This window comes from Lepus europaeus, chromosome 9, assembly GCF_033115175.1.
Source record: "Lepus europaeus isolate LE1 chromosome 9, mLepTim1.pri, whole genome shotgun sequence".
In the NCBI taxonomy this organism is placed as follows: Eukaryota; Metazoa; Chordata; class Mammalia; order Lagomorpha; family Leporidae; genus Lepus; species Lepus europaeus.
Window position 1 is genome coordinate 117,913,438 of NC_084835.1, and position 27,615 is coordinate 117,941,052.

At 40.1% G+C, this 27,615-nt stretch overlaps 1 long non-coding RNA gene across 1 annotated transcript in view; it reads left to right on the plus strand.

The window, feature by feature from the left end:
- Window positions 1-10,751, plus strand: part of LOC133766649 (uncharacterized) — a 347,434-nt gene extending 336,683 nt beyond the window's left edge. Inside the window, exon 4 of the long non-coding RNA XR_009866734.1 lies at window positions 10,645-10,751. This is a non-coding gene — a long non-coding RNA (uncharacterized LOC133766649). The remainder of the gene's footprint in view (window positions 1-10,644) is intronic.
- Window positions 10,752-27,615: the final 16,864 nt, after the last annotated feature.

Genomic DNA, 27,615 nt, shown 5'->3' on the forward strand with positions numbered 1-27,615 from the left:
AAAAACCACAATGAAATGAAGAAATCAATAGATCAAATGACAAACACATTAGAGAGCCTTAAAAACAGAATGGGTGTAGCAGAAGATAGAATATTGGAATTAGAAGACAGAGAAGAGGAAAGGAAACAGTCAAACAAAGAAAGGAAGAGGAAATCAGAAATCTAAAAAATATTGTCAGGAATCTACAGGATACTATTAAAAAGCCCAACATTCGGGTTCTAGGAGTTCCTGAAGGCATGGAGAGGGAGAAAGGATTAGAAGGCCTTTTTAGTGAGATGCTAGCAGAGAACTTCCCAGGTTTGGAGAAGGACAGAGACATCTTAGTACAGGAAGCTTATAGAACCCCTAATAAACATGAACAAAAGAGATCCTCACCACAACACATTGTAATTAAACTCACCACAGTGAAACATAAAGAAAAGATTCTAAAATGTGCAAGAGAGAAATGTCAGATTACTCTCAGAGGATCTCCAATTAGACTCACAGCAGACTTCTCATCAGAAACGCTACAAGCTAGGAGAGAATGACGAGATATAGCCCAGGTACTAAGAGAGAAAAACTGCCAGCCCAGAATATTATATCCTGCAAAGCTCTCATTTGTGAATGAAGGTGAAATTAAAACTTTTCACAGCAAACAGAAATTGAAAGAATTTGTTGCCACTCGTCCAGCCCTGCAAAAGATGCTTAAAGATGTGTTACACACAGAAAAGAAATGCAGTCACCAATATGAATGAAGGTAAAGGAAGAAAACCTCAAAGCAAAAGATCACAGGAATCTCAAAGCATATATTAGAAAATATTTTTGGCAAAGGGCAGGGCAAAGTTACTCCTTCTCAATAGTCACATTGAATGTTAATGGCCTGAACTGTCCAGTTAAAAGACACCGATTGGCTGATTGGGTTAAGGAACCAAACCCGTCTTTTTGCTGCTTACAAGAAACACATCTTTCTAACAATGATGCATACAGATTGAAAGTGAAAGGCTGGAAAAAGATATACCATGCCAACAGAAATGAAAACAGCGGGCATAGCCATCTTAATATTGGACAACATAAACTTTACCACGAAAACTGTTAGGAGAGACAAAGAGGGGCACTATATAATGATTAAGGGATCCATTCAACAGGAAGATATAACAATTATCAATGTATTTGCACCTAATTACAGGGCACCGGTTTATTTAAAAGATTTGTTAAGAGACTTAAAAGGAGACTTAGACCCCAATGCAATAGTACTGGGGGACTTCAATACTCCACTCTCAGAGCTAGACAGATCAACAGGACAGAAGATCAACAAGGAGACAGTAGATTTAAAAGACACTATAGACCAAATAGACCTAACAGATATCTACAGAACTTTTCATCACACACATAAAGCATTTACATTCTTCTCAGCAGTACATGGGACCTTCTCTAGGATTGACCACATACTAGGCCATAAAGCAAGTCTCAGCAAATTCAAAAGAATTAGAATCATATGATGCAGCTTCTCAGACCATAAAGGAATGAAGTTGGAAATTAGCAACTCAGGAATTCCTAGAGAGTATGCAAACACATGGAGACTGAACAACATGCTCCTGAATGAACACTGGGTCATAGAAGAAATCAAAAGAGAAATCAAAAACTTTCTGGAAGTAAATGAGGATAACAGCACAACATACCAAAACTTATGGGATACAGCAAAAGCAATGTTAAGAGGAACGTTTATAGCAGTAAGTGCCTACATCAAGAAATTGAAAAGCCACCAAATAGACGAGCTTTCAAGTCATCTCAAGGATCTAGAAAATCTGCAGCAAACCACACCTAAATCTAGTAGGAAAAGAGAAATAATTAAAATCAGAGAAGAAATCAATAGGATTAAATCCAAAAAAAAATTACAAAAAATCAGCCAAATGAGGAGCTGGTTTTTTGAAAAAATAAACAAAATTGACACCCCATTGGCCCAACTAACTAAAAAAAAGAAAAGACCCAAATCAATAAATAAGAAATGAAAAAGGAAACATAACAACAGACACCACAGAAATAACAAGAATCATCAGAAATGAATACAAGGGCTTGTATGCCAGCAAACAGGGAAATCTATCAGAAATGGATAGATTCCTGGACACATGCAACCTACCTAATTTGAACCAGGAAGACATAGAAAACCTAAACAGACCAATAACTGACACAGAAATTGAAACAGTAATAAAGGCCCTCCCAACAAAGAAAAGCCCAGGACTAGAAGGATTCACTGCTGAGTTCTACCAGACATTTAAAGAAGAACTCACTCCAATTCTTCTCAAACTATTCAGAACAATCGAAAAAAGAGGGAATCCTCCCAAATTCTTTCTATGAAGCCAGCATCACCTTAATTCCTAAGCCGGAAAAAGACGCAACATTGAAAGAGAATTACAGACCAATATCCCTGATGAACATAGATGCAAAAATCCTCAATAAAATTCTCCCCAATACAATGCAACAATACATCAGAAAGATCATCCACCCAGACCAAGTGGGATTTATCCATGATATGCAGGGATGGTTCAACATTCACAAAACAATCAACGTGATACACCACATTAACAGACTGCAGTAGAAAAACCATATGATTCTCTCAATAGATGCAGAGAAAGCATTTGATAAAATACAACACCCTTTCATGATGAAAACAATAAGCAAACTGAGTATGGAAGGAACATTCCTCAATACAATCAAAGCAATTTATAAAAAACGCACGACCAACATCCTATTGAATGGGGAAAAGTTGGAAGCATTTCCACTGAGATCTGGTACCAGACAGGGATGCCCACTCTCACCACTGCTATTCAATATAGTTCTGGAAGATTTAGCCAGAGCTATTAGGCAAGAAAAAGAAATTAAAGGGATACAAATCGGGAAGGAAGAACTCAAACAATCCCTCTTTGCAGATGATATGATTCTTTATTTAGGGGACCCAAAGAACTCTACTAAGAGACTGCTGGAACTCATCGAAGAGTTTGGCAAAGTAGCAGGATATAAAATCAATCCACAAAAATCAACAGCCTTTGTATACACAGGCAATGCCACGGCTGAGGAAGAACTTCTAAGATCAGTCTAATTCACAATAGCTACAAAAAACAAACAAATATCTTGGGAAAAACTTAACCAAGGACGTTAAAGATCTCTACGATAAAAACTACAAAACCTTACAGAAAGAAATAGAAGAGGATACCAAAAAATGGAGAAATCTTCCATGATCATGGATTGGAAGAATCAATATCATCAAAATGTCTATTCTCCCAAAAGCAATTTATACATTCAATGCAATACCAATCAAGATACCGAAGACCTTCTTCTCAGATCTAGAAAAAATGATGCTGAGATTCATATGGAGGCACAGGAGACCTCGAATAGCCAAAGCAATCTTGTACAACAAAAACAAAGCTGGGGGCATCACAATACCGGATTTCAGGGCATACTACAGGACAGTTGTTATCAAAACGCATGGTACTGGTACAGAAACAGATGGATAGACCAATGGAACAGAATAGAAACACCAGAAATCAATCCAAACATCTACAGCCAACTTATATTTGATCAAAGATCCAAAACCAATCCCTGGAATAAGGATAGTCTATTCCATAAATGGTGCTGGGAAAACTAGATTTCCACGTGCAGAGGCATGAAGCAAGACCCATACCTTTCATCTTACACAAAAATTCACTCACCATGGATTAAAGAGTTAAATCTATGACCTGACACCATCAAACTATTAGAGAACATTGGAGAAACCCTGGAAGATATAGGTGCAAGCAAAGACTTCTTGGAAAAGACCCCAGAAGCACAGGCAGTCAAAACCAAAATTAACATTTGGGATTACAGCAAATTGAAAAGTTTCTGTACCTCAAAAGAAACAGTCAGGAAAGTGAATAGGAAACTGACAGAATGGGAAAAAATATTTGCAAACTATGCTACAGATAAAGGGTTGATAACCAGAATCTACAAAGAAATCAAGAAACTCCACAACAACAGAACAAACAACCCACTTTAGAGATGGGCCAAGGACCTCAATAGACATTTTCCAACAGAGGAAATCCAAATGGCCAACAGACACATGAAAAAATGTTCAAGATCACTAGCAATCAGAGAAATGCAAATCAAAACCACAATGAGGTTTCACCTCACCCTGGTTAGAATGGCTCACATTCAGAAATCCACCAACAATAGATGCTGGAGAGGATGTGAGGAAAAGGGACACTAACCCACTGTTGGTGGGGATGCAAACTGGTTAAGCCACTATGGAAGTCAGTCGGGAGATTTCTCAGAAAGCTGAATATAACCCTACCATTCAACCCAGCCATCCCACTCCTTGGAATTTACCCAAAGGAAATTAATTTGGCTAATAAAAAAGCCATCTGCACATTAATGTTTATTGCAGCTCAATTCACAATAGCTAAGACCTGGAACCAACCCAAATGCCCATCAACAGTAGACTGGATAAAGAAATTATGGGACATGTACTCTATAGAATACTATACAGCAGTAAGAAACAATGAAACCTGGTCATTTGCAACAAGATGGAGGAATCTGAAAACATCATGCTGAGTGAATTAAGCCAGTTCCAAAGAGACAAATATCATTTGTTTTCCCTGATCAGTGACAACTAACTGAGCACCAAAGGGGAAACCTGTTGAAGTGAAATGGACACTATAAGAAACAATGACCTGATTAGCTCTTGTCCTGACTGTTGATGTACAATGTAATACTTTATCCTTTTTAGTATTTTTTTGTTGTTGTTTTTCTAGTACTAGTGGTTGAACTCTGTAATTAACACACAATTATTCTTGGTGTTTTAATTTTAACTGAAAAGTGACCCCTGTTAAATATGAGAGTGGGAAAAAGAGAGAGAGGAGATGTACAATTGGGGACATGCTCAATTGGACTTGTCCCAAATGGTGGAGTTAGAAACGTGCCAGGGAATTCCAATACAATCCCATCAAGGTGGCATGTACCAATGCCATCTCACTAGTCCAAGTGATCAATTTCAGTTCACAACTGATGACTCTGATAGGTCTAAGAGTCAGAGGGATCACACAAACAAGACAAGTGTCTGCTAATACTAACTGATAGAATCAAAAAGTGAAAAAACGATCCAACGTGGAAAGGGGAGACACAGCAGACTCATAGAATGGCAGATGTCCTAAATAGCACTCTGACCTCAGAATCAGCCCTTAAGGCATTCGGATCTGGCTGAAGAGCCCATGAGAGTATTGTAGGCATGGAAAGCCAAGACACTCTGGGAAAAAAAAAAAGAAGGCCTAAATGAAAGATCTCTGCAAGTAAGATCCCAGTGGAAAGAACAGGGCCATCAAAGAAGGAGGTACCTTTCTCTGAAGGGAGGAGAGAACTTCCACTTTGACTATGACCCTATCAGAATAAGATCAAACCCTAAAGGCTCCCATAGCCTTGGCATCTCATGACAAGAGCCTAGGGAGATTACTGATGCTATAAACAAGAGTGTCAAATTGTTACATCAACAATAGGAGTCACTGTGTACTTACATCTCATATGGGATCTGTCCTTAATGTGTTGTCCAATGTGAAGTGATGCTATAACTAGTGCTAAAACGATATTTTTACACTTTGTGTTTCTGTGTGGGTGCAAACTGATGAAATCTTTACTTAGTATATACTGAATTGATCTTCTGTATATAAAGATAATTGAAAATGAAAAAAAAAAAAAAACAACCTGGTGTGAAATTGGAAATTGCATAGAAAATTAATCAATTTTTTAAAAAAAATATCATGTGGAATCTCTGTCCTTAATTTGCTGTACACTGTTATTTAATGCTATAACTAGTACTCCAACGGTAGTTTTTTCACTTTGTGTTGCTATGTGGGGGCAAACTGTTGAAATCTTTACTTAATATATACTAAACTGATCTTCTGTATATAAAGAGAATTGAAAATGAATCTTGATGTGAATGGAAGGGGAGAGGGAGCGGGAAAGGGGAGGGTTGTGGGTGAGAGGGAAGTTATGGGGAGGAGGAAGCCATTGTAATCCATAAGCTGTACTTTGGAAATTTATATTCATTAAATAAAAGTTAAAAAAAAAAGCAAATTTCCTTTTTCCCGGAGGCAGAAGCAAATGTGTAGAAAGGAATGTGGAAGAGGGATGGAAGAGATACTTAAGAATCGGAAGCATTTGGCCACTATTTCTGGTTTGAGGATGGATGGATAACCACAAGAAGAATGCAGGGAGCCAAAGAAATCAAAAGAGGCTCCTGGTCATTTGCCAGCAGGGGCATGAGGAACTCAGCCCCACAGCTCCTAGAAGTTTGGTTCTACCAACAACCTGAATGAGCTGGGAAGCAGAATCTTCCCCGGGGCCTGCAGACAGAAGTGGTCCTGCCTTCGCCCTGTGAAACTCCAGGCAGAGGTACAAGGAAAGCCGTGCTGTACTTCTGGTTAAAAGGAGCTCAGATAAAGCCAAGTGTTGTTTTGAGCCACTAAGTTTGGGATAATTTGTTAGGGAAGCAAAAATGGCTCCCCCTTAAATTACAGATAGATAGGAAAATGAAATTCTGGTGTTCTATTGCACAGTAGGGTGACTGTTGATAATGATGATGCAATGTGTATTTCAAGAAGGCAGAAGAAAGGATTCGGAATGTTTTCAACATAAAGACATGAGAAATGATTGAGGAGCTAGATGTGTTTACCCTGATTTGAACATCCCATGATGTAACAAAACATCATATGGTACCCCATACACATGTACACTTTTTATATGCCAATTAAAGACATGTAATGGATTATGTGTCTGATTAAATTTACTGATGTATAATATGCAGAAAACATCTATCCACATATCTTTTTGTTCTCTGAGGTCCGTTTTCTCCAAAATGTTCCAATTGCTCAATAGGAAAAAAACATAGACACAAAAAGCTTTGAACTCTGCTGAAAATCTTGAAGAAATATATTCTGAGACAGCTTACACTTGGCAAGACGTGTCCTTCCATCCTCTGCCTTTACTTTCTCGCCTAACCAGGCAGAAAAGCCCTCCCTGGAAAATTGGAAGCCATAGGTAACGCTGTCGTGCTTCCGTTCATTTAACACCTGCTGCAGAGCCCCTCATTCTTATTATCTCAGCAACAGATTTTGTCCTTGAACGTTTTGTTCAGCAGAAGTACAAAAAGAAGCAGGCTGTTGACAAAAAGGGATTATTGTTTTTCTGAATCGGCCCTTTTAATTTAAAGTGGAGCTGTAGAGAAAAGAGGGATTCCTTTGCCAGGTTTCCTTTCAATCTCATGGGGCTGAACAATACTGCTGCTAAGATCTGGTGCACCTCACCCTTGAATGCTGGCTCCTCCATTGTGCTCTGTAGCCTTCAATGCTCAATAAAGGCTTGTAGAAGGAATGTGACAAGAGTAGTCATTTTATTCTACCTGTCATCGAGGGCTGAGGTCCAACTTTTATGCAAAGTTTAATCTTAAGTTTGCAGTATCCCTGGCACTGCATCAGCTCACTGTATAGAGTATCTCAAGCAGTTTGGGGCACCATACCTGTGTATCACAGGACAGAGGGTGTCCTGCATTTCCTGCCTATGGAAAGTTGCTCTTGCTCTACAAACAGCACAAGGACCTGGGAAGCATAGGATGTGTCTTGAAGCTGAAGGAGCATCACTTTTGTAGGCTGTGGAGTGGTCCATTCACTTACTGCTGTGCTCACAAGACACCTAACGGCTAAGGTGTGCCCTGAGGTGAACTGAGTGATGTCTGGCACTGATGCTAAGGCCAAGCCAAAAACAAACAGTCCATTTTCTTGTTCAGGAATGATTTAATTTTCAAACATACACATCACTTAGAAGTTTTCTGATGTTAAGGAAATGATAATTTTGATTTTTCTGCTTACTACCTGTTGAATTCTTTATTTCGTGGAGGTTTAAGCTTGTGATTATAAAGTAAATAGAAAAGTTTGTCATTGTAAAAAATTAAACGAAAAATAAGAAAGGAAGGAGGGTGGTAAGTACCATTATGTTCTTAGTATTGCATATATGAAATACATGAAATTTGTTCCCTTTATATAAATAAGAAAGTAAAAAATAGTAAATTAAAAAATTGAGGCCAGAGTTCTAATATTTGAGGGATAATTAACTATAAAATTTTACTTTTAAATTTTCCTAGTTTTTTTTTTTTTTTTAGGGAGTAAATGGGGAAGCTCCTTTATTAGTCCCTTAATAAAGTTTATTAGTGACATATTTAGGTGTACACACACATAGACGTACATATTCTTCAGTTATATGTATTTTATCTGTATATATATTTTTTTTGACAGGCAGAGTTAAACAGTGAGAGAGAGACACAGAGAGAAAAGTCTTCCTTTTCCATTGGTTCACCCCCCAAATGGCCGCCACGGCTGGTGCACTGCTCTGATCCAAAGCCTGGAGCCAGGTGTGTCCTCCTGGTCTCCCATGTGGGTGCAGGGCCCAAGCACTTGGGCCATCCTCCACTGCCTTCCAGGGCCACAGCAGAGAGCTGGACTGGAAGAGGAGCAAACGGGACAGAACCGGCGCCCCAACTGGGACTAGAATCTGGGGTGCCAGTACCGCAGGTGGAAGATTAGCCTAGTGAGCCGCGGCGCCGGCCTTATCTGTATATTTCTGTACTCGTTATTTGTGGTTCTTTTTCATTACTCAGAATCCTTGAGAATATATATCTGAAAAGAGTCACATTATGAAAATATTTATGCCTACTTTTTAAAAACTGGAAAAAAATTACAGCGCTGTGTTATGACTTGGAAGACTCCAAATGCCTTCCTTGTCCTCAATCCCATACAACTGCTTGCAAGAGGGGAGTTTGGACACAGGTGGGCATGCAGCGAAACACAGTGGCAACGTAAAAATGGGCATTTCCAACCAAGGAGAAAAACCTGAAACGTGCTTTACTCATAGCCCTGAGGAGCCACTGACCATACCCTGTGATTTCAGCCCCATAACCTCCAAAAATGCAAAAGAACGCATTTCCATTGGCTAAGCCACACAGCTTGGGGTATGCTGTTATGACAGCTCTACAAAGCTCTTGCACATGTTTAGACTACTCATCAGCTTGCTCAGTACCTATTTTTGTGGTAGGCAGATGGCTGTTTAAAAATCCCCGCACTGTGGTCCCGAGACCTGAGAATGTGCACATGGATCTTGTAGATGAGATTAAGGCTATGTACCTGAAGTAGGCGAGATAATTTACGTTATTTTGGATATCTGTGTACACATAATGAGGACAAAACCACAAAATAAGCCTCAGACCTACCTCGGCTAGGTCTTCCAGCAGGCTCGGCGGACTGAAGTAGCAAACTTGTGTCTTTTAAAGTCTGAATGAGAATTTATCATCTGTTGTCATTATTTAAGTATGTTAAAATCAATATTAATTTTGTTTGGATTTCAAAGCATATTGAGGATGGTGTAAGATTTTTACATTTACCAACTATGGGTCAAAAAAGGTGAGGCCCCGTGTACATTAGTGTTTCCTTCCTGTGTTCAAAATGATCCTCTGTGGACAGGGAAGTCCCACTCCTTCACCTCACATGTGCTTCTCTACAGGAAATAGAATCACACAGAGTGAGAGACCTGCATGCTCATTAAAAGAAATGGTATTTTGTTAGCTTTTAATTTATTTTAGAGGCTTTTCAAGGTGATTGCCATTGTATAACCTCTCTTTATTTTTCCACATTGATTTTTAATTGCTTCTAACATCTTACATTTTTTGCCTTGCATGCAAACCTGTAATTGCCTGCTCCTCTTCTCTCTTTGTCCAACCGGCTTTTATTTTCAAGGCACTGAAGTGAGTAACTCACACACTTACAGACGACCCTTTTATGTGTCCTCAATGCCTTAATGTATTTCGTCTTCACTGTACACCTGAGACACTCCTTTTGCAGCCCATAGAACATCTTCTGTGTCAGGAAGTCGACTTCATGCCCATGTTTTCGGCATTATAAAGTGCTAATGCTAATAGGGACTCTAGGTGTGTGTGCACGTGGGTGTCTGCATGCCCTTGAAAAGAGGATGTCTGTACTAACTTCCGTTCTCTGCACTTTGCCTTTTATGATAACATGACTAAACGCAATCTTCTTAAGCTTATCAATTACTGACTCCATTTTTACAAGTCTCAAGTTGTGTCTCAGTAGTCACAGAGAAACTGCATCATTTTTCTGACAAGAGCTTTTGACTAACTCATCCGAAAGCGCGCTGATGAGTCGGCAAGTCAGCATGGCACGTTCCTGGTTTGTAAGCTCAGCTCCTCTTTTGTGTGGAGCAAGAGATGGTCTTTGACAGCTAGGGAGAGGTACCCTCCGGTGCTAGCATCCGGGTTAGGGGGCCCCTGTGACATGAAGCGATTCACGCTGAGTGCAATCTCTCCCTCACAGCTCACTGCCATAATTTATCCAGGGCCTCAAAGGTCAGGTGAGGAGGCTGCTGTACAACAAAGCAGAGAGCTCTTTTCTGTCCTGCCACGTGGGTGTAAATTGATATTTTTGTAGTTATATCAAAGGGGATGTTGTTGATATCCCACTGGTAGGAGAATTAATTCATTACTTGTAGATCATTAGTGCATGCTCAGCAAATAGGGTTTTAAGATTGGTAAGAGGCAGCAAACATGTTGGCTAATTAAACTTCCCACTTACTTTTTAGGTTTCAGTTCGGAACTTTGAAAACTTGTGCTTCGGTGGAACAGGCTTTTTTCTTTTAATGGAGATTTTAAATTGACAATTTTATGGCAACAAAAAATTGTCCTAAAAGCCTAGTTGTTTTAATACTAAAGAGACTGAAGAACAGATTTCTGGCTTCACAGAGCTATCGTACACTGAAGAGTGGCTGCAGTTCTTCAAGTTTTATAAAAGTCTCATTTACAATTGTAAGGTCTTAGGCTAGCTGGCTCTGTGGCTCAATAGGCTAATCCTCCGCTTGCGGTGCCGGCACACTGGGTTCTAGTCCCAGTCGAGGCGCTGGATTCTGTCTCGGTTGCCCCTCTTCCAGGCCAGCTCTCTGCTATGGCCCAGGAGTGCTGTGGAGGATGGCCCAAGTGCTTGGGCCCTGCACCCGCATGGGAGACCAGGAGAGGCACCTGGCTCCTGGCTTCTGATCAGCGCCATGCGCCAGCCATTGGAGGGTGAACCAAAGGCAAAAGGAGGACCTTTCTCTCTGTCTCTATCTCTCACTGTCCACTCTGCCTGTCCAAAAAAAAAAATCCGTAAGGTCTTATCTCGCATGAGAAGAAAAACTGTTCAGATGCAAAATAAAGAGAAGAATTGCTTGATATAAATTTGCTTAATCTCATTAGAAACCAGCTTTAGAGCAGGTGTTGTGGCACAGTGGGTTAAGCTGCGGCCTGCAGTGTTGACATCCCATATTGGGGTACTGGTTTGAGCCTCAGCTACTGCTGGGAGGCAGCAGAAGATGGCCCAAGTACTTGGCCCCACACCAGCTATCTGGGGGGTCAGGATGGAGTTCCTCACTCCTGATTTTGGCTTGGACCAGACCAGGCTATTGTGGCCATTCGGGGAGTGAACCAGTGGATGGAAGATGTCTCCCTTTCTCTTTTTCTCTGTGTCACCCTGCCTTTCAAATAAAGTAATTAATTAATATTTTTTAAAAGAAACCTACTTTTTCTTTTAGCCACACTTGGGATTTGAAGCTTTAATTCCCATCTCTCATTTATTCCACTAGGTCTCCAATAAGCCTGCAGATCCGGCGCTAGTGTATAAAATGTCTTTGGTGGCTAGGAATGTGGAGCAGTGGTTAAGACGCCCACATCCCACATTGGAGTGACTGCCTTGGTTCTGGCACTGCTTATGATTGCAATTGTCTGCTAATCTAGACCCTGCGAGGTAGCCGTTGATGCCTGGCCCAAGTACCTGGGCCCCTGCCACCCATGTGGGAGACTCAGATGGAATTCCAGCTTTCTGGTTTCAGCCTGGTCCAGTTCCCACTGTTGTCGGCATTTGAGGAGTGAACCGACATATGGGAGACCTCCCTCCACTCTCTGTCATCATTTCAAATAAAAATTAAAATACAAACAAAATACATCTTTCCACAAGTTGGAGGAGGCTCTTCCTCTTAGTGAGTGCAATGGTGCAGGTACAGGGCATTTGTGAGAGGGAGCATTCCCAGGGCAGGGTCCCACAACATAGATGGCTCTGCTGGAGATGGCTGTGTGTAACAACACTGCTTACTCCTCAGTGCCTCCGGCTGTGCCTGGCCACCTATCAAAACCCTGCTGCCAAACCTCCACACTCAAGAAATGGTGTGGCCGGCACCGTGGCTCACTAGGCTAATCCTCTGCCTGCGGCGCCAGCACCCCGGGTTCTAGTCCCGATTGGGGTGCTGGTCCTATCCCAGTTGCTCCTTTTCCAGTCCAGCTCTCTGCTGTGGCCTGGGAGTGAAGTGGAGGATGGCCCAGGTCATTCAGCCCTGCACCCTCATGGGAGACCAGGAGGAAGCACCTGGCTCCTGGCTTTGGATCTGTGCAGCGCGCTGGCTGCAATGCATCGGCCGTAGCGGCCACTTGTAGGGTGAACCAACCGAAAAAGGAAGACCTTTTTCTCTGTGTCTCTCTCACTGTCTAACTCTGCCTGTCAAAAAAAAAAAAAAAGTGTGTCAGACCTGCTACCTGATAGCAAGCCATCCAGTTTCCCCCATAGAGCGACCATCAGGATCTTCTCTCAAGAGAAAAAGTGCAACAGACCTATTTACAGAACAGCAAAGGAAATCTATGTCAGCTCTCAAGGATCACTGGATGTATGAGGGGAACCAAGCAAATGAATGACAAAGCTCATCCTGGGAGGTGGTGATAATACAGAGAACTGAAGGAAGATAACACAAAACAAGTCAGTATAAAATTAGTCCTGTCATGAGATTGATGAAGATATTGCAATCTGTGTAAAAAAGAGCAGCATGGTATAGAAAAAGTGTGTCATTTAGAAATAAAAGAGTTTATAGAAATCACACACACACACACAAAACACAAACTATTTCCTAGAATGTAGAGCAAGACAAAAATGAAAACATCAGCCCTTCCTGTGGTGCGGAATTGAGAGAGATGCTGTTGTGCATGGGGAGGGAGGTGGAGTCTACCACGAGAAGAGCAGTAGAGAGGACACAGTCTCCATACTCAGTGTCCACAGCTAGACAGGGTATGGGGACGTTTTCAGATAAGTGAAATAATTTTTCACTGCTGGGGAAGGATGCAAATCTTCCCTCTGAAAGAATCCAGAGGATGAACAAAGTGAAAATAAACCCTATTGTTTCAGTCTGTTGTGTGCTGTTACAACTAACTAGGTTGTTTTAGAACAGGGCTAAGTCCTTACCTCATGGTTCTGGAGTTTGGAAGTCTAACATTAAAGACCTTCAAGCAGGATCATTCCAAGGTATAAGGTGGAAAGGTAGAAGAGCACACAAAGCAGGGTAGGGGAGCTAAACTTATCATTTTATTGGGAACCCAGTCCCCAAATAGAGTCACTCCTGATAAAATGGCATTAATACATCAATGAGGTCAAAGCCCTCATTGCCTAACCACCTATTGAAGCTGCTACTTCTCAACACTATTGCACTAAGTTTTCAATGCACAGGCTGTTTGAAGAGCATAAAGAGAGCAAGAATGAGCTCGAGGGAGAGTGAGAACCAGTGAGAGCTCTCCCATCTGCTGATTCCCTCTCCAAATGCCCACAGAGGCCGAAGCTCATTGGGGCATTACCTGTAGCAGCTGCCAGGGTCTGTCTTGGGAGGACGCTGAAATTGGGAGCTGGAGCCAGTTATTGAATATGGACCATAGGTATTTTAACTGGCATCTCAACTACTAGTTCAAAGTTCTACCCCTCATCATATAAACTTTAAGGGATACATTCAAATCAAATCACCAGCCTAAACTAGTCAATAGAATGACAGGAAGAGAAGTTCCTAAAAATCTTAGGAAGAAAACAACAAACAAAAGCAATCAGGCTATCTATAAAGAAATGAGAATAAGACATATTATATTTTATCACTTGAGAGATAATAGAAGAATGTCTTCAAAACTCTGAGAAGGAACCTGTAACCTGGACTTTCAATACAACTGAACTATCAATCAAATATGAAGCCAGAGAGAATATAATTTTGTCCATTTGATGTCTCAAAACATTCATTCTCTCTCATGCCATTGCTGTGGAATTTTTGACTGACTTCCAGGATCCATGGGAGAATGCATTCCACCCAGATGAGTTTGTGAAGAAGTTTTCAGAATGGTTGGCCATTGCAGCACCAGGGTTCAGATGGAAGCATGAAGATAGAGGCCTCCAGAGAGGAAGCAGAGAGCACTCCACTCAACAGATGATATGATTGAGAGGTCAGAGAAGTTAAGGAAAAATAAAACTTCAGAAGAGAACAAATGATAAACCCAAAGCCATGGCCTAAATACAATGTGCTAACCTGTGCCACACTAAAGTCATTGATAGACAGTAATTCATCTGATATTTGTTCTAGGAACTGTCATCTATACACTGGAAAACAGAAATGACCTAAGGAATGGGTATTTATATAGTTCTGTTTATTTGTCTTTCAATTTTTAAAATCAACCTATGAACAAAGCACAATTTGTTTGAGTTTGCACCAAATATATCTGTGTTTTCCACTTTGAAAATATAGAATTCTTGTGGGGTCTTATCCAAAAAGTCTTTTCCTAGGCCAATGTCTTGCAATGTTTCTCCTATGTTTTCTTCTAGTACTTTGATAATTTAAGGTCTTAAATTTAAATCCTTGATCCATTTTGAGTTGATTTTTGTGTATGGTGTAAGGTAGGAGTCTTGTTTCAAACTTTTGCATGTAGAAAGCCAATTTTCCCAACACCATTTGGTGAAGCAACTTCTTTTCTCCAAGGAAGGTTTTTAGCACATGTGTCAAAAATTAATTGGTTATAGACGTATAGATTGATTTCTGGGGGTTTCTATTCTGATCCATTGATGTGGAATAGTGGAATACACACACACACACACACACTTTTATGCCAGTACCATGCTGTTTTAGTTATAATTGCCTTGTAGTATGTCTTGAAATCTAGTATTGTGATGCCTCTGGCTTTTATTGTTTAAGATTGCTTTGACTCTTCATAGTCTTTTGTATTTCCATATGAATTTTAGGAATCTGTTTTTTCTAGTTCTGTAAAGAATGTCATTGGAATTTTAATGGGGTGCACATTGAATCTATAAATTACTTTGAGTTTTATGGACATTTTGATAATATTAATTCTTCCAATCGCTAAACAGGAATGATTCTTTATTTTTTTTTGTCTCTTCTTCTGTTCCTTTCTGTTCCTGTTCCTACAAAATGTTTTATAATTTTCATTGTAGAGATCTTTCACATGAGACTGTTCTTATAAATTCTTTCTCAGTCAGATAATTGTTGGTGTATAACAATGATATTGATTTCTATCTGTTAACAATTTTGTATCCTGGCCTTTGCTGAATTCTGTTACCAGTTCCAATAATCTCTTGGTAGAGTCTTTTTTTAAAGATTTATTTATTTATTTGAAAGTCAGAGTTACACAGAGAGAGGAGAGGCAGAGAGAGAAGAGAGAGAGGTCTTACATCTGATGGTTCACTCCCCAGTTGGCTGCAATGGCCAGAGCTGTGCCAATCTGAAGCCAGGAGCCAGGAGCTTCTTCCGGGTCTCCCATGTGGGTGCAGGGACCATCCTTCAATGCTTTCCCAGGTCATAGCAGAGTAGGATGGGAAGTGGAACAGCCGGGTCTCGAACTGGCACACATATGGGATGCCGGCACTTCAGGCTAGGGCATTAATCCACTGCGCCATAGTGCCGGCACCAATGGTAGAGTCTTTTGAATCTTCCATATAAAGAATCATGTCATCTGCAAACAAGGATAATTTTATTTCCTTCTTTCCAAATTAAAGCCACAATGAGGTAACCTCTCATTCTAATTAGAATAGTATTATCCAAAAATTAAAAAACAAAACAGACGCTGATGAGGTTGTAAAAAAAAAGGGTACCCTAATACATTGTTGGCGAGAATGAAAATTATACTATCATTGTGGATAAAAGTATGGATATTCCTCAAAAAACTAAAAAATGGATCTACCATATGATGCAGTTGCCCAAGTTCTGGGAATATATTCAAAGGAAGTGATGTCTGAATTCACATGTGGTAGCAGCCCAATTCATGATAGCAAAGACAGGGAATAAACCTAGATGTGCGGGGCCAGCACTGTGGCGTAGCAGTTAAAGCCACTGCCTGCAGTGCCAGCACCCCATATGGCCACTGGTTCAAGTCCCAGGTGCTCTACTTCCAATCTAGCTCTCTGCTATGGCCTGGGATGTTGCGGTGTATTTGTTCTGAGAGGAGGAGCGTGGTGGGGGCAAGAGGCACAGAGTCAGCACACAGCCCCGGGAGTTAGGTTAAAGTGGGCCAGAGGCAAGCAGCCCATAGACTCGTTTATTTCAGTTGGTACAGTAGCTTAAATAGCCAAGGCAGCCCTAACCAATCACATCCTGTTGCCAGGCTATATCCGAAGCCATCCAATCACAGCCTGTTGCCAGGCAGGCTCCATTGCCAGGTAGTTTCCCAGGGAGTTCCCCTGGGGGTTTCCAAAGCCACTCCTGAGTAACTGATGCTCACTTTCCAGTGGCCATCTTGGCATGGCCTTCTCATTCCACCACACTGAGAAAGCAGTGGAAGATGGACCAAGTCCTTGGGCCCCTGTACCTGCGTGGGAGACCTGGAAGAAGCTCCTGGCTCCTGGCGTTGGTTGTGGCCAATTGGGGAATGTACCAGTAGATGGAAGACTTCTTTCTTTCTCTGCCTATCCTCTCTGTGTGTTGCACTTTCAATAAATAAATAAATCTTTAAAAAAAAAAACTAGATGTGCACTAATTGTTGACCAGATAAAGAAAATGTGGTGTATAAATAGATAATGAATACTACTCAACTGTAAAAAATATATTCTTGACATTTGCAACAAAATAGATGGAACTGGAGATCATTATGTTGAGTGAAATAAACCAGACATTCAGACACAAATACCACATATTTTTCTCCTATGTGGAAGTTAAAATATATAGTGAGAGTATAAAAATTGTGTGGATGTTATATTATTTGTTGTATACATGGTTTTCACTAATTTATACCATCTTTAGTACAATATACCCTTCTTTCCTCACTTTATGATCATTGTCATGAATTCCACATTATGTGATATAGATATACCTATTTTCAAGAAAAATTAATATGTATGTGTATATTTGCATATGAAGTGAATATAGCCAAATGTTAAAAATTGTTAAATCTTAAATTTTAATACCTCTAGGAGTACAGAGAAAAATGAAATAAATTCTATGCACTTTTAATTTGTTTTTCCATTATGCCTACATGTGCCAATTTCAACTGTGCTGCAGTAATATACATATATTCTATATATGTCCGTATCATATACATTATATATACTTTTATATATTCTGTTATTTTTCAGATAAATAAGTAGATATTTTGTATTGGAAACATGTTGATTTCTTGTTAGAAAGAGAAAATATAGAAATCTGTACAGAGGTAGGTATGGGGGGAGGATGTATATGGAAGGTAGAAGGTGTCGTTAGGGTACTATTAGTGATATTATATCACCCAAAGAAAGTTGTCTGACGGGCCAGCGCCACGGCTCACTTGGCTAATCCTCCGCCTGTGGCACCAGCACCCTGGGTTCTAGTCCCGGTTGCTCCTCTTCCAGTCCAGCTCTCTGCTGTGGCCCATGAGGGCATCGGAGGATGGCCCAAGTGCTTGGGCTCCTGCACCCACATGGGAGACTGGGAGGAAGTACCCGGCTCCTGGCTTCTGATCGGCACAGCCCTGGCTGTAGCAGCCATTTGGGGAGTGAACTAACGGAAGGAAGATCTTTATGTCTGTTCTCTCTCTCTCTCACTGTTTAACTCTCCTTGGCAAAAAAAAAAAAAAAAAAAAAAAAAAGCTGTCTGATATTATTGATAATTGATCCCATGGAAATGATTTAGAATATTATTCCAGATACTCAGGCAATTAATAGAAAAGTTTATATAATTATAAGTGTACAACTTTATAAAAGAGAGTATGAGTCAGCATGATGAATTGTATTCTTAAGAAATGAATGTATAGATGCATGCATTAATGTTATATACTGTTACACAATTTGAGACAGAAAGAATTAAAAGCATTTGTCCCTGATGAAAGGTGTTGGGATAGTGAGATCTGGGCAAGAATAAGGAAACATCAGGTTTTTTTTATCATGAGACATTTTCTAACACATGATTTTGTACACACATTATTCTATGAAACATGAAAAATCAGTTGAAAGTGTTGAGTGCAAATAATTCTATAGACATTAAAACAATTTGGTTATTATTTAGAAAGTATCATATTTAGTATAACATTGGGATACTATTGCATATATACAAAAACCTCTGAATTATTATTTTCAGGTACTCAAGGGATAATTTAACTAAATCCACTGCACTTAGGGCCAAAAGCACATCAACAGATTCCTAACAATTAGAAGCTGTAGAGTATGCTTAACGACCCTAACTGATGTCACCTAAACATAAAAACAAACTGCTATCTGGAACATGTCCAAGAGGTTTTGAACAGTTCACCCTCAAATAGCTCAAGAAAAATTCAGTTACAGTTTGAAAATATTTAAGCGAAATGAGCAAAGGGGAGTTGTGTTTCAGTTAAGGGAAGGAATTAGATGCAAAGGTTAGAGAAGAAGCTTGGGTTTTTGGAAATACCTGAAATTCAGAAGCTTACAATTCATAATAAACTATAATTACAATACACATATTACTAGAAAACTTCAATGCAAACTCTTCAAAATAGTCACACAGAAATGCTGTGTTTCGATAGAAACTTTGACCTTACTCATTTGGCATTTTGATGACAAGAACACTGCCAGTGTGTGCGGTAGAAATCCTTGACCATTTCCGTCCTGCTCTTGGCACTTCTCAAAGCCTTATCTCATCCAGAAATATAAATACTGAGGTCTACTGGGTTGGAGTATAGCTGTCTGCTGTAGTATAGACGGTCTGCAACTCACGAAAGTTCAACTGAGTTTGAATTTCCAGCTTTACAACAATGTGTGAATAATGTACCGTCAACGGAAACCACTTTGCGTTTAGACTTTGGAGCTTTTGCTAGGCTGGCAACACACAACAGGACCCTCTCCCGTGACACTGGGTGGCAGCAGCAGGTGCAGCTCCCCATCAGTCCTGCCACAAAGGTAAGCAGTGGAGCCTCTGCAGTGCACTGTGTTGCTAAGCTCGGGTGTTCAGTATTCTGAGCGTATTAAGTGAATTTCTGTTGGCAGTATTTCCAATTTTTGATAGACCCACTGGGAGGTAACTCCATTGTAAATTGAGGGGCAGCTGTATGGCAGATTAGGGAGTGAGGCTGGGGAATGAGAAGGGAGGAAAGGCTTAGGAGACACATAAATTCTGTATTTAACAGGTGAAGTTTGAAGTGCCTGTGGGGTATGGAGGTGCACACATCCAGATGTCACTGGGTCTTGAGAATGCAGGGCAGTTCAGGTACATGATTCCAAGCAAACATGTGTGTATCATCTACAGATTGCAGTTCAGATGCTGAGAATGGATTAGACTGCCGACAAAGAAGGGATAGAATCAAAGGCCAAGATGGGGTGGGCACTGTTGCACAGCAGGTTAGGCTGTCGCTGGGGAAGCTGGCCTCCCATATTGGAGTGCTGGTTTGAGCCCTGGCTCCTCTGCTTCCTACCCAGCTTCCGGCTAATGCATGTAAGGAGGCAACAGATAATGGCCCAGGTACGTGGGTCCCTGCCACCACATTGGAGACAGGTACAGTCTCCAGTTCCTGGCTTTGGCCTGGCGCAGCCCTGGCTGGGAATTTTGGGAATGAACTAATTGATGAAGATCTTCCCTTTCTCTATGTCTCTCTCTCTCTTTCTTGCTCTGCTTTTGAAGAAATAATTAAATTAATTTTAATAAACTCTTAAAAAAATGCCAGAGCATTTTCAGGTGAGCTTGTAGTTTTTATTAAGCACAGATGTCTGCTTATCTCAGGATTCCTCAGGACTCTGTACTTATGGTAAATTTATCGTGAGCCTTTTACTTACAGAATATGTAGGACTGGTGGTCCTGGGTTACTTTGAGGATCAGTATATTAATATAATGTGATAATATTATCTGGATTTCATGCGAGGGAATCCATAGCATGTACGATGATGGTGTGATTTTGTCTGCTGTCAACATTGTAGTGGATAGGAAACCCTGCTTCCCTCGAGTCCCACTTGTCGTGTGCTCAGCAAGCACTGGGTAACGACTATGAACGTATGTATGTGCAAAGCCCTTCCTGTATGTAGAGGGGAATCTATGCCACACACTTTTATTAATGGCTTCAAGGACTACAAATACCTTACCTGGCTGAAAGTTTTATTGGCTATCATGAGTAGCTAAAAAGTATTATATCTTGTTAATTCATCATTCCAAGTGATTCCTTTGTTGTTAGGTTGAGGTGATTGCTGGCATTATTAAACTCAGTGCAATATTGGATTTTCCTTACACATTTTCATTTTCATAGTGATAATGTTTTCTACAATACAGCTCTGTTTGTTTATTACTTTAATTTCATTTTCTTGAGCTTTTGTTGTCATACATATCCTAAAGTGACTAAGCTTAGGGAAAGCCTCCAGATTTCTCATACTTAGCCCTTTTGAAAATTTATGGAAATTTGATATGCCTTCCTGTTATGATATTGGCACATGGGATTTGATTCTCATCTTGGAGTATATTTTGTCATAACCAGAAAGAGCCTTAGTTTCCCTCTCCTTCTTGTTGTTTTTTTTTTGTTAGAGATAATTTGGTGCACAAACATTCATAGTGTAGAGAAATATGACCAATATTAATAAGATCAGAGTGCTAGAATCACGACATTGAACCTGTAGAACTTTTAATTATAATACACTTTATAATTTCTCCTCCAATAGAAATTGCTTTTTCATTTTTGAATTCCTGATCATCTTGATAATTCCCTTGGCTGATTTTTAATGATTTTGTTATATCATTGCTTTTGATGGAAAATGTATGGTGTAGGTTTCAACAGCTCTATAGTACTGAGACCTTTATCCTTTGGAATTAGATTCCTGTTCATTAAAAAGTTCAGTCACTTTAATACAGCATTGTAATGATTGATCACTAAACAACAGCATTTTGGATAAAATGTTAATTACACCATGAAACTTCAATTATCATAATGGTGGTGATAGTCGAATTTTCATTCTTTAATCCCTTCAGTGTTAACTCTTTCTGTTCTAACAGTGGGATATCATGCGTCCGGTCTGGGATTTCCGGAGAAGCCCTTTGACCTAAATTAATCCTGAGACTTTGGTCTTGCAAAATGTGCAGACCTCAGTGTAACCAACTGTGTAATTAAAGCAGTTTAACCCCCTACAAGTTCTAGATTTGTGATTCTAAGCTGTGTGTTTGCTTTGTCTTTTATCATCTCTCTCTTCTGTTCCTCACTTCCTACTCCTCTCTTTACTGCTTTCCATGGGCAGGTCTAAAACTCACCCTGAAGCCAGCACATTTTCCGCAGACATTAAGAATTAACAGCCATGGAGCAGTTTGACATCCATGTCTCAATGGTACCTCTGGGAATTTTTACAGAAGGCACTGTTGGTGTGAGCTGGAGAAAGAAAGGCTAAACCGGCAACTGTAAGGATGGGTGATGAAAGCCTTGAGTTGAGAATATTGTTTAGAATGTTAAATACTAAAAGTGCTCCGGATTTATTGTGCCCTTGAGGCTGACCGAGTTCTGCGCAGCCTGATTTTCATATGTGATAGTGCTATTTTCGTTGGTGGATGCAGCCTGATAGCATCTTTTGATGAAATTCCATGAAGCTGTGGGTTGGAAGCCTTTAGGGTGTCACCAAAAGAAATGCAGTTCTTTAAATGTCAGCAAAATAAAAGGACACTGTCGATTTCTATTGGTATTTATAAACCTACCTGCACTTGGGGAGATTTTCTTTTCTAAGCCTTCTCATTCTTACTCAAGATATTTCTGTAAAAATAGGCAAATAGTATTCGAGCATGAGTGTATTTATAAATCTATTTGTATAAAGTTGATGTAAATACTAGAAATAGAAGCAAATACCAGAAAAAAAGTATTTAAATATAGGTGAGAAAAGCTAGCTGTTGCTACTATAAAGAAACAAAAACAAAAGAAATAACTGCTGATTATTGTTTTAAATTGGAAATTAAAAAATTGAAATATGAAAACATTTTAGAAAACTGCATTCAGCTTATAGTTTAATAGCAGAATTTCTAATGCCCTTGGCTTGTGGGGTGAAAGAGAAGATGCTGAATGCCATGTGAAGAACTTGAACATCTTGGTCTGGAAAAAACTCAGCAAGAAGTTAAGTCAGATCTGAACCTGTGTTCATTAGTTGTGAAACTCAGGTGATCTTCAGTTCTTTTGTGTAACTCAAGGATTAAAGGCAATATCAGAATTGGGCATTTATTAAAATGAATCACAAACTGCAATTTAATAATTTATCAGTATTTTGTAGATAAATCACATTTGCAGTTTCAACTTTTTGAGAGTTTGTACCTATTTTTTAATATTCATATATTTTTTTTTGACAGGCAGAGTGGACAGTGAGAGAGACAGACAGAGAGAAAGGTCTTCCTGTGCCGTTGGTTCACCCTCCAGTGGCCGCTGCGGCCAGTGCGCCGTGGCCAGCACACCGTGGCCAGCACACCGCGCTGATCCGAAGCCAGGAGCCAGATGCTTCTCCTGGTCTCCTATGGGGTGCAGGGCCCAAGCACTTGGGCCATCCTCCACTGCACTCCCGGGCCACAGCAGAGAGCTGGACTGGAAGAGGGGCGACCGGGATAGAATTCGGCGCCCCAACCGGGACTAGAACCTGGTGTGCCGGCGCCACAAGGCGGAGGATTAGCCTGTTGAGCCGTGGCACCGGCTTAATATTCATATTTTAGCATTGCTTTATGTATTAAATTCACGGTAGTTTAGAAGAAAATGATAAAATGTAAATTTGAACAAAATAAGAATTCAAAAAATATAAATTAGAATAGGAAGTACAGTTGAGGAGAAAGTTGGATCCTAACAATGCAGACAATATGTGTCCAGTATTTATTTCAGTTGAGGCAAACATTTGGATATAGTTTCATTGTAAACATAAAGTGAGAGTTATTCCTTTCCATATACTTTATTTGCTTGAGAAGTTATACTGAATTTGTTTGATTATGGGATATGGATACATTTTTCTGATCTCTCCAAAATAAAAAAAATTGACTTGGGCCTTCATAATAGAGGCGCTAGGATACACAGCAGACTCATAGAATGGCGGATGTCCTAAACAGCACTCTGGCCTCAGAATCAGCCTTTAAGGCATTCAGATCCAGCGGAAGAGCCCATGAGAGTATTTCAGGCATGGAAAGCCAAGACACTCTGGCAAAAAAAAAAAAAAAAAAAAAGCCTAAATGAAAGATCTCTGTGAGTGAGATCCCAGTGGAAAGAACAGGTCATCAAACAAGGAGGTACCTTTCTCTGAAGGGAGGAGAGAACTTCCACTTTGACTATGACCTTGTCTAAATATGATAAGAGTCGGTGAACTCAAAAGGCTTCCCTAGCTATGGCAACTCATGACAAGAGCTTAGGGTGATTACTGATGCCATAAACAAGAGTGTCAATTTGTTAAGTCAGCAACTGGAGTCACTGTGCACTTACTCTTCATGTAGGATCTCTGTCCTTAATGTGCTGTACATTGTGATTCAATGCTATAGCTAGTACTCAAACAGTATTTTTCACTTTATGTTGCTATGTGGGTGCAAACTGTTGAAATCTTTACTTAATATATACTAAACTGATCTTCTGTATATAAAGAGAATTGAAAATGAATCTTGATGTGTATGGAAGGGGAGAGGGAGCAGGAAAGGGGAGGGTTGTGGGTGGGAGGGAAGTTATGGGGTGGGAAGTCATTGTAATCCATAAGCTGTACTTTGGAAATTTATATGCATTAAATAAAAGTTTAAAAAAAAATAAAGGAGTCGCTAAACAACTTTATGGGCAGTGTCTTTTTAAATAAACTATGATGATAATAAATGCAAAAAGCTACAGTGGGGAAGGGGTCAGATGTCCTGGGCTATTTCTTTCCTTGCCCTCTCCAGAACCCTAGACTCAGATAACAAATTGCCACTCAGGCACAGCAAGGAACTGCAGAGTCAGCAAGAGCAGCACTTTGAGGAAGATTTGGCGCCCTAGACTCTTGTAGACCTTTCGGCCCCAAAGTCTTCTGTTCATGTTTAAGGGATTAACGGTTCAGACATTGAAGGTGGAGGTCTCATACGAGCATGGAGTCTGAAGCGGAGGCCTTGGAGAGTGATCAGATAGCGACAGGTTTCTAGGATGAGGCCCGGTGATTGAGTCACGATGGCTTAGTGAGTGATGAGCAGGCCTCTTGTCTCTGTGCTTCCAGCCTCATCATGTGACTGTCCCTCCATCATCCTGCAGGCTTGCCAGAGGCCTGAACTTACAGGGCTGCCCAGTCGTGGACTGCGAGGCTCAAACTGTAACCCAAAGTAAACCGTCTGACTTTCTCAGTAGCCCCTTGCAGGTATTTTAGTTAAAAATATCAAAAAGCTAACATTACATAGGCATCTCAATGATTTAGTCTATTTTATATATAAATAGAGTATGCATTGAAGCAACATTTTAATGAAGAAGTCCATTCGCTTCTTAAACACTTATCAATCGGTCATGTGTACAAAGTATTACAGCTGTACGGGGAGAGAATGAGCACTCTCTCAGCTCTTGCACTCATGATCTCTCAGGGGCCTCTCGTACATCTTCTCTACCCTCAACCTCCATGTTTTCACCATACTCATGATGATGACTCTAAGGTGATGACTGTTTCTTGCTCTCCAGACAAAAAAGGAGCAGTTGAAAGACAATTCCTCGTTTACTCACCCAATTAGCTGAGCTCCGTGCATCTACTCCACATGCTCTGCCATTACTCCTCCTGTATGTGAACTATTGCTGAAACCCCCAAGGCTGTATACACTGACGAACATTGTTCCAACGTCATTCCAGTGCTTGCCCCTCAACGTCTTGCGTTATCATTTTCTCCTCTTTTCTGGATCAGCCTTGTCAGTGTACAAGTACATTGTCATTTTCCATTAAAATCTTTCCCTTGATACTAAATCTTCCTCCTATTGCCATCTCATTTCTCTGATGTTTATAACACACATCCTTGAACCATTTTTATATCCATTTTTCTCCTATTTTTGCTTAAATAGACTCTAATAAAATTTTAGCCCCATCACAGTACCACAACTGTTTGTCAAGGTTACCAATGTCCTTTGATTTGCTACTTTTAATGGTCAATTGCAAAACCCTAGATCTTCTGACATACCAATTTTCATGAGTAATAATCAGAAAACCCCCTTTCTGCACTCTGTATTGCCCTACAGCACCTGTAACACGCTATGTTTGGGTCTCTCACACACAAAGCAATTCTCCAATATTTTGTGCATTCAATAGGGTTTCTTACAATTTATCTCAATTTTGACACCAACTGCCCAGAGTTGGTGCAGACCCTAAGGATGAGGAGCTCAGTTTCATAAGATGGCTCCCCAGTCACAAATGTGGGCTCTTATACTCCTGGACCACTCACTATGAATAGGGCCTCCTATTTGAATGACTCACAGAATTGAGAAACACTGTGTAGCTACAGAAAACACTTTATCATAGCATTTACAACTCATGAACAACCAAATGGAAGAGCTGCATAGGCGAGGTATGGGGGGCTATTGTGACGCTTCCACAACTCCAGGTGTGTGAGCCACTCAGCCCCTCCATGTGCTCAACAACCCAGGAGCTCACTATACCCTGTTTTCTAGGGTTTTATGGGAGCAGCCTTCTGTTGGAACAGTTGACCGAATCATAGGCCTTTAGTGGTTAGCTCAGCTCTCAGCATCTCTGCCTGCCTGAGCTATTACAGGTCAGAGGTGAGGGTAGGGCTGAAACCCTCCAGGAGTGTGGTTGGGTTCCCTGACATTCAGAATTCACCTCATTAATATTAAGTCAGGTGTTGCTGGGCGGACTCGTTATGAATAGCGAAAGGTGGTCCTTCAAACTTTACTGCTTTGCCCACTCCCACCCTGGGGATATTTCCAGAGCTGGGAACCAAAGCCAAATATTGTAACAAAAGACAACCCCGCTGTCTTATCAGGTAGGAAGTGAGGATCCCAGACAGAACCTCAGAACCCTCCCCTCCATCTGGCAAAGCTGTCATTTGGCTACTAGGACTTACCATTTCTCAGGTTCCTGAACTCTGCTCATCTCTCCAACTTCCCTGAAGTGGGATAGTCTATAAACCCTTGACTTGGTTCCGAATGCAGCAAAGTTTGGAAAGCACACAGAGTAGGTGAGACTGAAACTGTTCTGTTCTGAAACAAGAAAAGCCCAGTCCTCAATCCATACACCCAACCAGTCATTTATCCTTCATAAATATCTTTTTAAAGGATTTCTTTACTTCTATTCATGCCATGTGTATGTTATGGGGCTAACCAAATGAGATTTAGAGATATAGCTAAGAGGTTGACTACAGTGATGGATACAGCAATTCTCATTTTCTGTTTTATTTTCCCTAGCATCCTTTGATTCAGATTTGTTGGCTTTAGAAATATATATGTATTTTCAAATTCCTACTTATAATTTGAATCATCATGAATTAAAGGTTGATTTTTTAGAAGAATAAAGTAAGTTGTGATTGTGTATGTGCACTGTGATTCAGTATTGAGCACTGTGTGTGTGTTATCTTTAGGTGTTGGGTCTATATATGATTTACAGTTTTGTATGTATTCTGTGTTATTTTATCAAGAAAGTTTTATAATCACAAATACCAATAATGACAATTTAGGCACACATTTTACTTTTAAAAAAACATAAGATTATAATACTATGTATGTATTTACATATTTGTCCAAATACTTTAGTTGCTGTTTAATTCTTAGTGATAATAGTAGATAATAATATAAGCGCTCTGCATATCAGAAAATGACACAAATCCAAATACAAAAAAGATTTACATGGATTAAATCTCCAATTAAGGAACATAAATTAGAAGCTACTAAATTGTACAGAGGCAAGTCCTTTGCTTTTTTGTATAACCAGACCACCTCGAGGATGGGCATCAGGTAATTCTATGGCAATTTTCGTCAACTATCATCATGTTTATTACAGAAGGCATCATTTTTACAGATTAAAATCTAATCACTTATGTAATTAAACCTAAAGATCCCAACTTTCAGAAATGCAGATGGGGCTCACATTTCAATACTAATCTTGACCTAATGTTACTAATATATTTCTCCAGCTAGGCCATATATTTTACCAAACAATAGGGTAATTTAAGGATTAATTGCTCCAGAAATCAAGATAAAGTGATTGTCTGTTGTAATGAGTCAAAGAGCGCCCTGTTATTGGCTTTATCAACACTGTAGTCACTGTTCACTAGGATCTTGTTGTTTGTTGTTGTTATTGGCCTTATCAACACTGTAATCACTGTTCACTGGGATCTTGTTGTTGGTTGTTGTTACTGGCTT